This window comes from Abramis brama (genome assembly GCF_963993115.1).
Source record: "Abramis brama genome assembly, chromosome: 21".
Classification (NCBI taxonomy): Eukaryota; Metazoa; Chordata; class Actinopteri; order Cypriniformes; family Leuciscidae; genus Abramis; species Abramis brama.
Window position 1 is genome coordinate 30,676,901 of NC_139983.1, and position 11,846 is coordinate 30,688,746.

The window sequence follows — 11,846 nt, forward strand, 5'->3', positions numbered from 1 at the left end:
CAGCTAGTATACACAGCCGTACAATGTGTTATAATCGCTGGCAAAAAACTGACTTTGCACCTGTTTGCATCTTCAAGCCAAAACTGGTAATAAGAACATTTACAAATAGAGGGCACTAATGAAAATGTGATGTTTCAGTATGCATCTGTTTAAATGAGGGGTTTAATGGAGAACAGCAGCATAATGGCCTTCATCACAGTCTTGTGCATTGCTCTCGATATGTGATGAGAAGTTTTGAGGTGGGATATGGGTAGGGACAGGTTTGGTGGTATAGTTAGGTTTAAGGATGGGTTAACGTGAAAGTCAAGGGTCAATATTGGAATTATAGAAGTAATTACAGAAATTAATTACAGCTGAACTTACAATACATGTACAAATGTAAATGTAAAAACTTGTATGTACACAAGTGCATTGTATCAACCGATTAATTTAAATGTTAGTTAATAGTAGTTAAAGACACCTAATATTAAGTGGGACCAAATTTATTGTAAAGTTTGATGTTTATCTGAAGAACAGCCGTGAAGCCAACTTCCGCCAGCATTAATCAAAAACATTTCGCATATTACATCTCTATAATACTTTATATAGAGACAGAACTGGATTGCCCTTTGTTTGTCAACTGAAACACGATTGAATTAATACATTAAAGACTTAGAATATACTTGAATTTGAGCATATTCTAAGTATTAAATTAGGCGTTTAACTCATCCTGTGCCGTTTGTACTACAGACATGACAATGCCTCAAATTGTGGAGCTTTTTGCATAGAGGTGTGCTATTACTTTCCTAAAATGATCAAACTCAGAATTATTGCATACAGAAGATGAAGCAAGATGAGAAAAATCCCACTTACTTGCATTGGAGGAAGAGCCACAGCTTTATAATGACTAAAATATCACAGACACTTGTGGGTGGACTCTTTTGACTTGGACCAATAAGCAAACACAGAAACATCTAGCATTTTAGTGGTTGCTTTCTGAGGTCTCGGCCTCAAGATATCTGATAGTTGTTACATTTATGACTGCAGAGGAAACAATTTAGAGAAGCAACCATTACACTGTGAATTTATTTCTTCTATTGCTTGGTTGAATGTTATCAGCATGATCAGAGCTACCATTATTACTACATTATGGTTAACAGGTAAGCATTTCCAGTGCAATGCAATCCAAGTTCTTTATTTTATGCACACTGTAAGCTCTCCTCACCCTATTGTAGTGTGTGTGGTGTGTTCTCCTGTCATTCAGCAGTCTCCCAAACATCTTCTACAGACGGTGGAGGAAAAGAAGACAAATCTTTCTTGTCATCACGGTGACACCAACTATCCATACCTGTACTGGTATCAGCAGAAAAGCAATAGTGGATCTTTAGAACTTATTGGAATGATCTATGGATCAGCTTCTACAGAGGACAAATTCAAATCTAGATTTACAATATCAGGACAAGCTACAAAAGAAGCATTCCTGCTCATCTCCAGCATATCTGTTGAGGACAGCGCAGTGTATTTCTGTGCAGCTAGTATACACAGCCGTACAATTTGTTATAATCGCTGGCAAAAAACTGACTTTGCACCTGTTTGCATCTTCATGCCAAAACTGGTAATGAGAACATTTACAAATAGAGGGCACTAATGAAAATATGATGTTTCAGAATGCATCTGTTTAAATGAGGGGTTTACTAGAGAACAGCAGCATAATGGCTTGTGCATTGCTCTCAACATACGATCAACAGTTTTGGTAATTGGGATCGAGGTTCAAGACCAAACTGGGACATGTTCCAGTCCAGTTCCATCTCTTTCTTCTCGTACTTTCCTGGCATCAAATGTAGGAAAAAAGGCAATAAATTAAGAAAGAAAGAATGCATACAAATGCTGGTCATTTTTAATCCATTTTCATCACTGTTCAAAAAACATTATAATTTATGGAGTGTCTATCAAAGCAAGGCAAGACAACTTTATTTATATAGCACATTTCATACACCATGGCAATTCAAAGTGCTTTACAGAAAATAATCACAAAATAAAAGCAAGGAAAATTAAAACAGTTATAAAAGAAATTAAAAGAGTAAAAAGATGACACATAGATACACTTCTCATCTGGCAAAACACCGGTGTATCATATTTTTCACAACTCCTAGTTTTACTCTGAGATTTTCCCATGGTGATTTCACTGTGTCTGTGGTGTTCTTTCAGCGCGCTTAAGAAATCTATTGGACGTCTCCAATAGACCTGATTCTTCCCTAAATTCGGACAGGAGGAGCTGTAGGACTGACTCACGGGGTAACCTCGGGTTCACTGCCCCATCAGTCCACACCACAAAAACCCATTTGTTCGTAAGCTCTAGGAATGGAGTCGATCCAGTCCGCACCTCACAGAACCTCGAGTTTAATCACATCAAACTCACTACTCCAGCACAGACCCAGGTCATCAGCACAGTATCAAGTGCAAATAGCCCGTCTAGTTGGCAGAGGTCGCCTTTTTCCAAACTCATTCTTCTCCCTTTTCCCATTACATATCATCTCTGAGAGACTTTGATTTTAAATAAAAAATTAAGAAAATGTTTGAAAAATGGAAATAAAGCACCTAAGGGATATTTAATAGTGGAAATAAAGTGTTTAACGGTTATGGTGTAGGGGGCTGTGGGGACAGGGACAAGTAATGTCCCAATAAAGCAGCATCCATTAATGAGTTTAATAAATATAATCATTAACATGGAATATGTTGTTTTTATTGCATACTGTTTTATAATATACTACAGTAAACTTAGGAGCAAACAGTATCAGACACTATTTGCACTAAGTATAAATAGCATAAACAACTATTTACACTTAGTGCAAATAAAATACAGCTATTTTTACTTAGTGCAAGTAGCCGCTGCCTATAATTTATCATAAGGTTTGATGTTTATCTGAAGACCAGCCGTGTTAGCAGCCAACCCCTGCCTGCATTAATCATAAACATTTCACATAATCTACATATCTATAGATACAGAACATATCTATAGAAGATAAAGGAAGATCCATTTAATTGCACTGAAGGAGGATCCACAGCTATATAATGACTAAAAGATCACTTGTGGGTGGGCTCTTTTGACTTGGACCAATAAGCAAACACCGAACATCTAGCATCTTGGTGGTTGATTTCTGAGGTAAAAACAGTCTCAGCCTCAAGATATCTGATAGTTGTTACATTTATGACTGCAGAGGAAACAATTTAGAGAAGCAACCATTACACTGTGAATTTATTTCTTCTATTGCTTGGTTGAATGTTATCAGCATGATCAGAGCTACCATTATTACTACATTATGGTTAACAGGTAAGCATTTCCAGTGCAATGCAATCCAAGTTCTTTATTTTATGCACACTGTATGCTCTCCTCACCCTATTGTAGTGTGTGTGGTGTGTTCTCCTGTCATTCAGCAGTCTCCCAAACATCTTCTACAGACGGTGGAGGAGAAAAAGGCAAATCTTTCTTGTCATCATGGTGACTCCAGCTACACATACCTGTACTGGTATCAGCAGAAAATCAATAGTGGATCTTTAGAACTTATTGGAATGCTCAGATTTGAAGATCCTTCTCTAGAGGACAAATTCAAATCCAGATTTGCAATATCAGGACATGCTACAAAAGAAGCATTCCTGCTCATCTCCAGCATATCTGTTGAGGACAGCGCAGTGTATTTCTGTGCAGCTAGTGCGCACAGCCGTACAATTTGTTATCATCGCTGGCAAAAAACTGACTTTGCACCTGTTTGCATCTTCATGCCAAAACTGGTAATAATAACATTTACAAATAGAGGGCACTAATGAAAATATGATGTTTCAGTATGCATCTGTTTAAATGAGGGTTTTAATGGAGAACAGCAGCATAATGGCTTGTGCATTGCTCTCGACATACAATGTGCGGTTTTGGTAATTGGGATCGAGGTTCAAGACCAACCTGGGACATGTTCCAGTCCAGTTCCATCTCTTTCTTCTCGTATTTCCTGGCATCAAATGAAGGCAAATAGGCAATAAACTAAGAAAGAAAGAATGCATACAAATGCTGGTCATTTTTAAATCCATTTTCATGACTGTTCAAAAACCATATTATAATTTATGGAGTGTCTATCAAGTGCAATTAGCCCGCCTTGTTGGCAGAGGGTAATTACACAAACTTTGCAGTAGATGAAATTACAAAAGAAATCCTGCTGATAACCAGAGCAGTGGTGTTAACTTTTGAAGCGGCTAACTCAACTTCAAATTCTCCTTTTCCCGAAACTCATTCTTCTCCCTTTCCCCATTGCATATCATCTCTGAGAGACTTTGATTTTAAATAATTAAGAAAATATTTGAAAAATGGAAATAAAGCACCTAAGGGATATGTCACAGTGGAAATAAAGTGTTTAATGGCTATGGTGTAGGGACAGGGACATTTACATTTACATTAATTCATTTAGTAGACGCTTTTATCCAAAGTGACTTACAAATGAGAACAACTGAAGCAGTTAAACTAACAATAGGACAACAATATGCAAGTGTTATGACCCTTAATCTAACGCAGTACATGTACTGTTTTTTTTTTATTATTATTATTTTTTTATAAAGATAACAGATATAGAATAGAAGATAAAGTGTTAGTATTAATGGATCAAGTGTTGCCGTTACAAATAATGTCCCAGTAAAGCAGCATCCGTTTATGAGTTTAATAAATATAATCATTAACACAGAATATGTTGTTATTATTGCATACTGTTTAATAATATACTACAATAAACTGAGGAGCAAACAGTATCAGCCACTATTTTAGTATAAATAGCATCTAATAACTATTTACACTTAGTGCAATGAAAATGCTGCTATTTTTATTCTTAGTGTAAGCCGCTGCCTAAAATTTATTGTAAAAAAAGTTAGATGTTTATCTGAAGACCAGCCAACTCCTACATTAATCATAAACATTCCACATACTCTACATCTCTATAGATACAGCACATATATAATCTTTGCATATAGAAAATGAAGGAAGATCCATTTAATTGCACTGAAGGAGGATCCACAGCTATATAATGACTAAAAGATCACTTGTGGGTGGGCTCTTTTGACTTGGACCAATAAGCAAACACCGAACATCTAGCATCTTGGTGGTTGATTTCTGAAGCAAAAACAGTCTCAGCCTCAAGATATCAGATAGTTGTTACATTTATGACTGCAGAGGAAACAATTTAGAGAAGCAACCATTACATTGTGAATTTATTTCTTCTATTGCTTGGTTGAATGTTATCAGCATGATCAGAGCCACCATTATTACTACATTATGGTTAACAGGTAAGCATTTCCAGTGCAATGCAATCCAAGTTCTTTATTTTATACGCACTGTAAGCTCTCCTCACCCTATTGTAGTGTGTGTGGTGTGTTCTCCTGTCATTCAGCAGTCTCCCAAACATCTTCTACAGACGGTGGAGGAAAAGGAGACAAATCTTTCTTGTCATCATGGTGACTCCAGCTACACAATCCTGTACTGGTATCAGCAGAAAATCAATAGTGAATCTTTAGAACTTATTGGAATGCTCAATTTTGCATCAGCTTATACAGAGGACAAATTCAAATCCAGATTTAAAATATCAGGACAAGCTACAAAAGAAGCATTCCTGCTCATCTCCAGCATATCTGTTGAGGACAGCGCAGTGTATTTCTGTGCAGCTAGTGCGCACAGCCGTACAATGTGTTATAATCGCTGGCAAAAAACTGACTTTGCACCTGTTTGAATAAAAAAGCCACAAGGTTTCTTGCATCTCATGCCAAAACCGGTAATAATAACATTTACAAATAGAGGGCACTAATTAAAAAATGAGACGTTTCAGTATGCATCTGTTTAAATGAGGGGTTTAATGGAGAACAGCAGCATAATGGCCTTCATCACAGTCTTGTGCATTGCTCTCGATATGTGATGAGAAGTTTTGAGGATACGGGTAGGGTTTGGTGGTATAGTTAGGTTTAAGGATGGGTCAACATGTAAGTGAAGGGTCAACATTGGAATTATAGAAGTAATTACAGAAATTAATTACAGCTGAAATGACATGCAGGCAATATAATACAATGTAAAAACATGTATGTACACAAGTGCATTGTATCAAATTATTAATTTAAATGTTAGTTAAAGACACCTAATATAAAGTGGGACCCAATGTATTGTAAAGTTTGATGCTTATCTGAAGACCAGCCGTGTTAGAAGCCAACTTCTGCCAGCATTATCGTAAACATTTCGCATATTACATCTCTATAATACTTTATATAGAGACAGAACTGGATTGACCTTTGTCTGTGAACTGAAACAGAATTGAATTAATACATAAAAACTTAGAAAGTAATGCACTTGAATTTGAGCATATTCTCAATATTAAAAAATAGGCGTTTAACTCATCCTGTGCCGTTTGTACTACAGACATGACAATGCCTCTAATTGTGGAGCTTTTTGCATAGAGGTGTGCTATTACTTTCCTTAAATGATCAAACTCAGAATTATTGCATACAGAAGATGAAGCAAGATGAGAAAAATCCCACTTACTTGCATTGGAGGAAGAGCCACAGCTTTATAATGACTAAAATATCACAGACACTTGTGGGTGGACTCTTTTGACTTGGACCAATAAGCAAACACAGAAACATCTAGCATTTTAGTGGTTGATTTCTGAGGTCTCAGCCTCAAGATATCTGATAGTTGTTACATTTATGACTGCAGAGGAAACATTTCAGAGAGTCAAACTGCATTGTGAATTTAATGTTTTTTACTTTGTTGCTTGGTTGAATGTTATCAGCATGATCAGAGCCACCATTATTACTACATTATGGTTAACAGGTAAGCATTTCCAGTGCAATGCAATCCAAATTCTTTATTTTATACGCACTGTAAGCTCTCCTCACCCTATTGTAGTGTGTGTGGTCTGTTCTCCTATCATTCAGCAGTCTCCCAAACATCTTCTAAAGACGGTGGAGGAGAAAGATGCAAATCTTTCTTGTCATCATGGTGACAACAACTATCCATACCTGTACTGGTATCAGCAGAAAAGCAATAGTGGATCTTTAGAACTTATTGGAATGCTCAGTTATGAAGCTAATTCTTCAGAGGATACATTCAAATCCAGATTTACAGTATCAGGACATGCAAAAAAGAATGCATTCCTGCTCATCTCCAGCATATCTGTTGAGGACAGCGCAGTGTATTTCTGTGCAGCTAGTGCGCACAGCCGTACAATTCATTACAACCACTGACAAAAAACTGTACAACTGTACACTTTGCACCTGTATGAATTGGAAAAAAAAAAGACACCTGGTGGCTTTTTTTTTCATGGCAAAGCTGGCAATAAAAAAAAAAGTTTACAAACAGAGGGCACTATAAAAATTGGTGTGATGTTTCAGTGTGCACGTATCTTGAATGTAATAAATCAAAACAACCAGACTAAAGTTGAAAAAAAAAGAAGACAAAAACCATTGAGTGATGGAAGGAAAACAACTACTTTTTGCACTCTACATATTGCATTTATATTTACTGTAATAACGGCAAATTAATTTAAGGCTCCGTAAATCTATCTATATTTAAATAAATGGCAATAATAGTATTGCGTTAAAGATATTGCTCAGAAATGGTTTGATAGCTGTCTGAACATTTTAATTTGTGCATATTACTGTGCGCCATATGTGCTTATTAAGTTTGTAACTGACCAGAATAAGTAAAACATTTTTTAGCTTAAATCCTATGAGAATCTCACTGACAGGGTGGGACTGAAGCCACGAATGTCCAATCACAGATGAGAAGAAGTCACATGTTTCCTAAGTGCTTTAGTTTCAGAGTCTGCATCACAATCAGACATTTATTCCAAGCAAGAATGATGCTGCTTATCTTAATCTCCCTCTATGAGCTGTTCTGGTTCACAGGTAACTTTTGTACTCTTCTTAATGAAGAATTTTTATAAATATAAATGAAGTAAAAAAATATTGATTCGTTTGACATTTGATGGCATCGACATGTGTTTAGACATTTCTCTGGGTGCATCTGTTACTCAGCCTGCTGTCATGATAACTCATCTGGGAGAGTCTGTGAACATCAGCTGCAGCCACACTTACAGCAACTATTACTACCTTTACTGGTACCAACAACCAACACAAGAAAATTCCTTCAAACTTCTTGGGTACCTTTACCAAACAAGTTTCAATCCCGAGAAGGGCTATGATCGCTTTCATATTCATGGAGACTCAAAAAGCCAAGCAACACTTCAGCTCTCCAGTGTTATCTCGGAAGACAGTGCAGTGTATTTCTGTGCTGTGAGTGACACAGTTCGACAAGACTCTGCGGTGTACAACAAAATGCCTCCCCTTCTCACAGAGGCTCAGAGCAGATCCAAATGAACCGTATTCATAGCCGTAAAGTAGCTAATTCTATTATGATTGTTATTTCATAATTAATTTCAGCATTCATAATCTCATAATTAGTATTTATGTATGTGGCTATGAAAACAAATATCCAATACATAATTCACTCAGTTCATCAGAGATCTTCAAGGCTGTTGATGTTAAATGTTAAATCTATGATGATTTAACTATGATGTTAAATCTATATATATATAATTTTTTGAGTCACTTAATTGCATGTTAATTGATATTGAATGAAAATGTATTAGTTTAAATTAAAAAACAATTAGTTGAATTTAAGAGTGCTTTTCTGAAATCTTTATATATAATTTCATAATTACTTGATAATACTTGAAATATTTGTTGCTGTGTAACACTAACAAGCATTTATGGTAAACTAAAACATACTTTAAATGTAATTTCTATTGAAATGTTTTATACTACACTTTATTTCGATGCTCCACTTTAGAAACTCTACTAACTATAATAACTTAGCAACTACATGTCAACTAACTCGATTAGTAGACTATACTGTAAGGTTAGGGTTTGTAGAATAAGTTGACATGTATAGTTACCCATCTTACACATTTGACCGATTTTAGCTGCAGCTTCAATAGGTGTGTTGGACATCGGCTGCGGCTGGATGCGACCGATCGGCGAGAGTATCCGCGTGCAGGCGGGGAGGAGCTGCAAACGGAGACGTGAAGTCGGACACTTTCTAGTTCCCGTAGTGACCGCTCACGTGGTGTTTGCATACTTTTCCACAGCTGAAGTGAAATAAATGCAATATTTGCCAAATAATACACAGATGTTTCAGAGACATTTTCATTCAATACTTTATGAACTGCTTCATACAGCGTCTGTTTGAACAAGAATAAAGTTCAACATAAGCTAATATCAATGAAGTTGAGTCTACGTTTTTTAATCAGTTTTAATTTTATAAACATGACAGAATATACCATCGCAACTACATGAAAGAGTGTTTACTGTTATACAAAACTGATTTGTGAGCTTTAGAGGAACTAAAGGTGTTCGAATAAACACGAAACACACGTGATCGTTGTCATGCGCTGAATCCGGCCAATCGTGGAACAGCTGTGTCGTCATCAGCCCTCGTGCAGCCGCTCTTGAGAAGCTGCGCTGGCTGAGTTCTCCGGCTACTCTCGAATCGCTCTCGCAGTACTTTGATGGCACACGTCACGTGGCGTCGGCGCTGTATCAAGTCGGACAAAATTTCGAACCGGCATGCACTGCTTCAAGTCAGCCGCCGATCGGTCTGCGCAGAGCTAATGTCTACTTGAGGAGGGCGGGACGCTTTAGATTCCAGAAAATCTGATGAGAAGCTGAAGTGCAGAGTGATGTCATCAAAATCGTTGATCCATTTTGACAGAAGTAAGAGACTAAGTTTTGAACGCTTATATCTTCTAAATGTGAATTTTGTCATTGTTTTGGAACACACTAGCTTATAGATAACAGTAAGGTAAACATATCCATACTAAAAGACAAAATACTTAAATTTTGATTTAATGGAAACTAAGTAAGTGGCTTTTATTTCATTTATATTATATTATCTAAAAGTAGTGTTTTAAAAACTACTTAAAGTACAATACAGGTGCACATTCAATAAAATTAAAGCACACATGGATAAGCATCAGTCAATCATGTTAACTTTTAACCAACATATAGATAAACTAGAAATAAGGTTCAATTCAAAGGCACAAAACTTTATTTTATGCACCAAAATGTTGTTTTAATAAGCATTACTATATTGTCTAAGTGTACAATCTGTGGTATTGTACATCTGCTTATCCATAACTCCAGAGCTTTGGGGTGTAGCAGACGGTAGGGGGAGGTGTAATTAAAGTCAATAAACTTACAGTAGAGATGCTGCTAATGTGTACTTGCTGCTAATGTGCTAAACCTTACTCTCTCTACAGCTTCACGATAAAAGGATGTGCCGTGTTGCTTATAGACTAGCCATTTTTATCATCTTATTTGCACGTATGATGTTCTTGAATTATTTTACACAATTCATTCTCTTTTAAAAAACTCAATTTCTAAGAAAAAAACTTAATTTCACTTTCTTCATACAGGTCTGTCAGACTGTGTTCGGTTTGATCAGCCTTTGTCTCTCTTCAAAAAGCAAGAAGAGAAGGCAGTGATCTCCTGTACTCACGACGATAACAACTTAGATGTCATGTTGTGGTATCAACAACTTCACGACAGCAAATCGCTGGCCCTCATCGGTTATGGCTATGATATGGCTGACCCAAGCTATGAATCCGGAATCCCAGACAGATTCAAGCTGACCAGAAAGAACACCGTGACTGGAGCTTTGTTAATCTCCAACCTGAGTTTTTCAGATTCTGCTGTCTATTACTGTGCTGCTAAAAGACACAGTGTTATATTCTCAATCACTTGCCTGACTAAAAACCTACGCATTAAAACAGGAAATGGAGCCGTATCTGTGGTATTTTGGTTTTAAAATTACAATATAGTTTATAATCTGATAAAAAGGCTTATAGCAGAGCTGCAATTCTAAAAGAGAGTGATTATTGGCAGCTATAATTGAGTGAATCTCACAAAACCTTTTAATCTCATAAAAACTGTGAAGAAAAGTATGGAAGATTGTTTCTGCCATGGAATATAAAAAAGGCAATTGTGAATATTTCACATATCTGACTTTTTATCCTCGCTATTGCGAGTTTAGGCCAACATTTCGCAATTATAAACTTGCAGTTGTGAGTTATAAAGTTTATATCTCACAATTCAGACTTTATAACTCACAATTGCAAGTTTGTATCATGCAATTCTGAGAAGAATTGCGAGATGTAGGCCTAAACTTGCAATTTACTTTTTTTCTCAGAATATCATCTTTTTACTCTTTTAATTAATTAATTTTATAACTGTATCATATATCTCTTTTAATTTATTTTATAACTGTTTTAATTTCCCTTGCTTTTATTTTGTGATTATTTTAATTGCTTTATGTAAAGTGAATGTGAAAGTGAAATGAGCTATATAAATAAACTTGCCTTGCCTAGAATTGTGTGATATAAACTCGCAATTCTGAGAAAAAAAACGTCAGTCTTTTTTCCCCATCAGAATTGGACTCATACGGGTTTGTCTCTCACAATTCTGAGAAAACTAGTCAGTATTGCGAGATATAAACCCGAAATCGTGAGGAAAAAAGTCCAAAAATAAATTATCTTATTAATCTTTTTTTATTTCATATTAGATTTGCCCAATTAAATTCCATTTGAACCCAAGCATGGTGTAACAAAGGGGCGTGGCTTATAAATCTCTAGTTTGTCAAGTAGTGTATAGTATAACAGAGGACCAGAGAACAGATCGCAGAGGAAAATTTAAATGGCAATGTTTCTTCTTCTATCCATGTCACTGCTTTTTCTCAAAGGTATTAAACTGTTATGTCAAGGCAAGATTTGTATGTTTTTTTCTGATGTAGA

At 36.1% G+C, this 11,846-nt stretch overlaps 1 long non-coding RNA gene across 1 annotated transcript; it reads left to right on the forward strand.

Annotated features, from left to right (window-relative positions):
* The first annotated feature begins 9,391 nt into the window (after positions 1-9,391).
* Positions 9,392-10,961, forward strand: LOC311071851. The gene is made up of 3 exons (XR_014603935.1): positions 9,392-9,771; positions 10,317-10,380; positions 10,473-10,961. It is a non-coding gene; the product is annotated as an uncharacterized lncRNA (long non-coding RNA).
* The last annotated feature ends 885 nt before the right edge of the window (positions 10,962-11,846 follow it).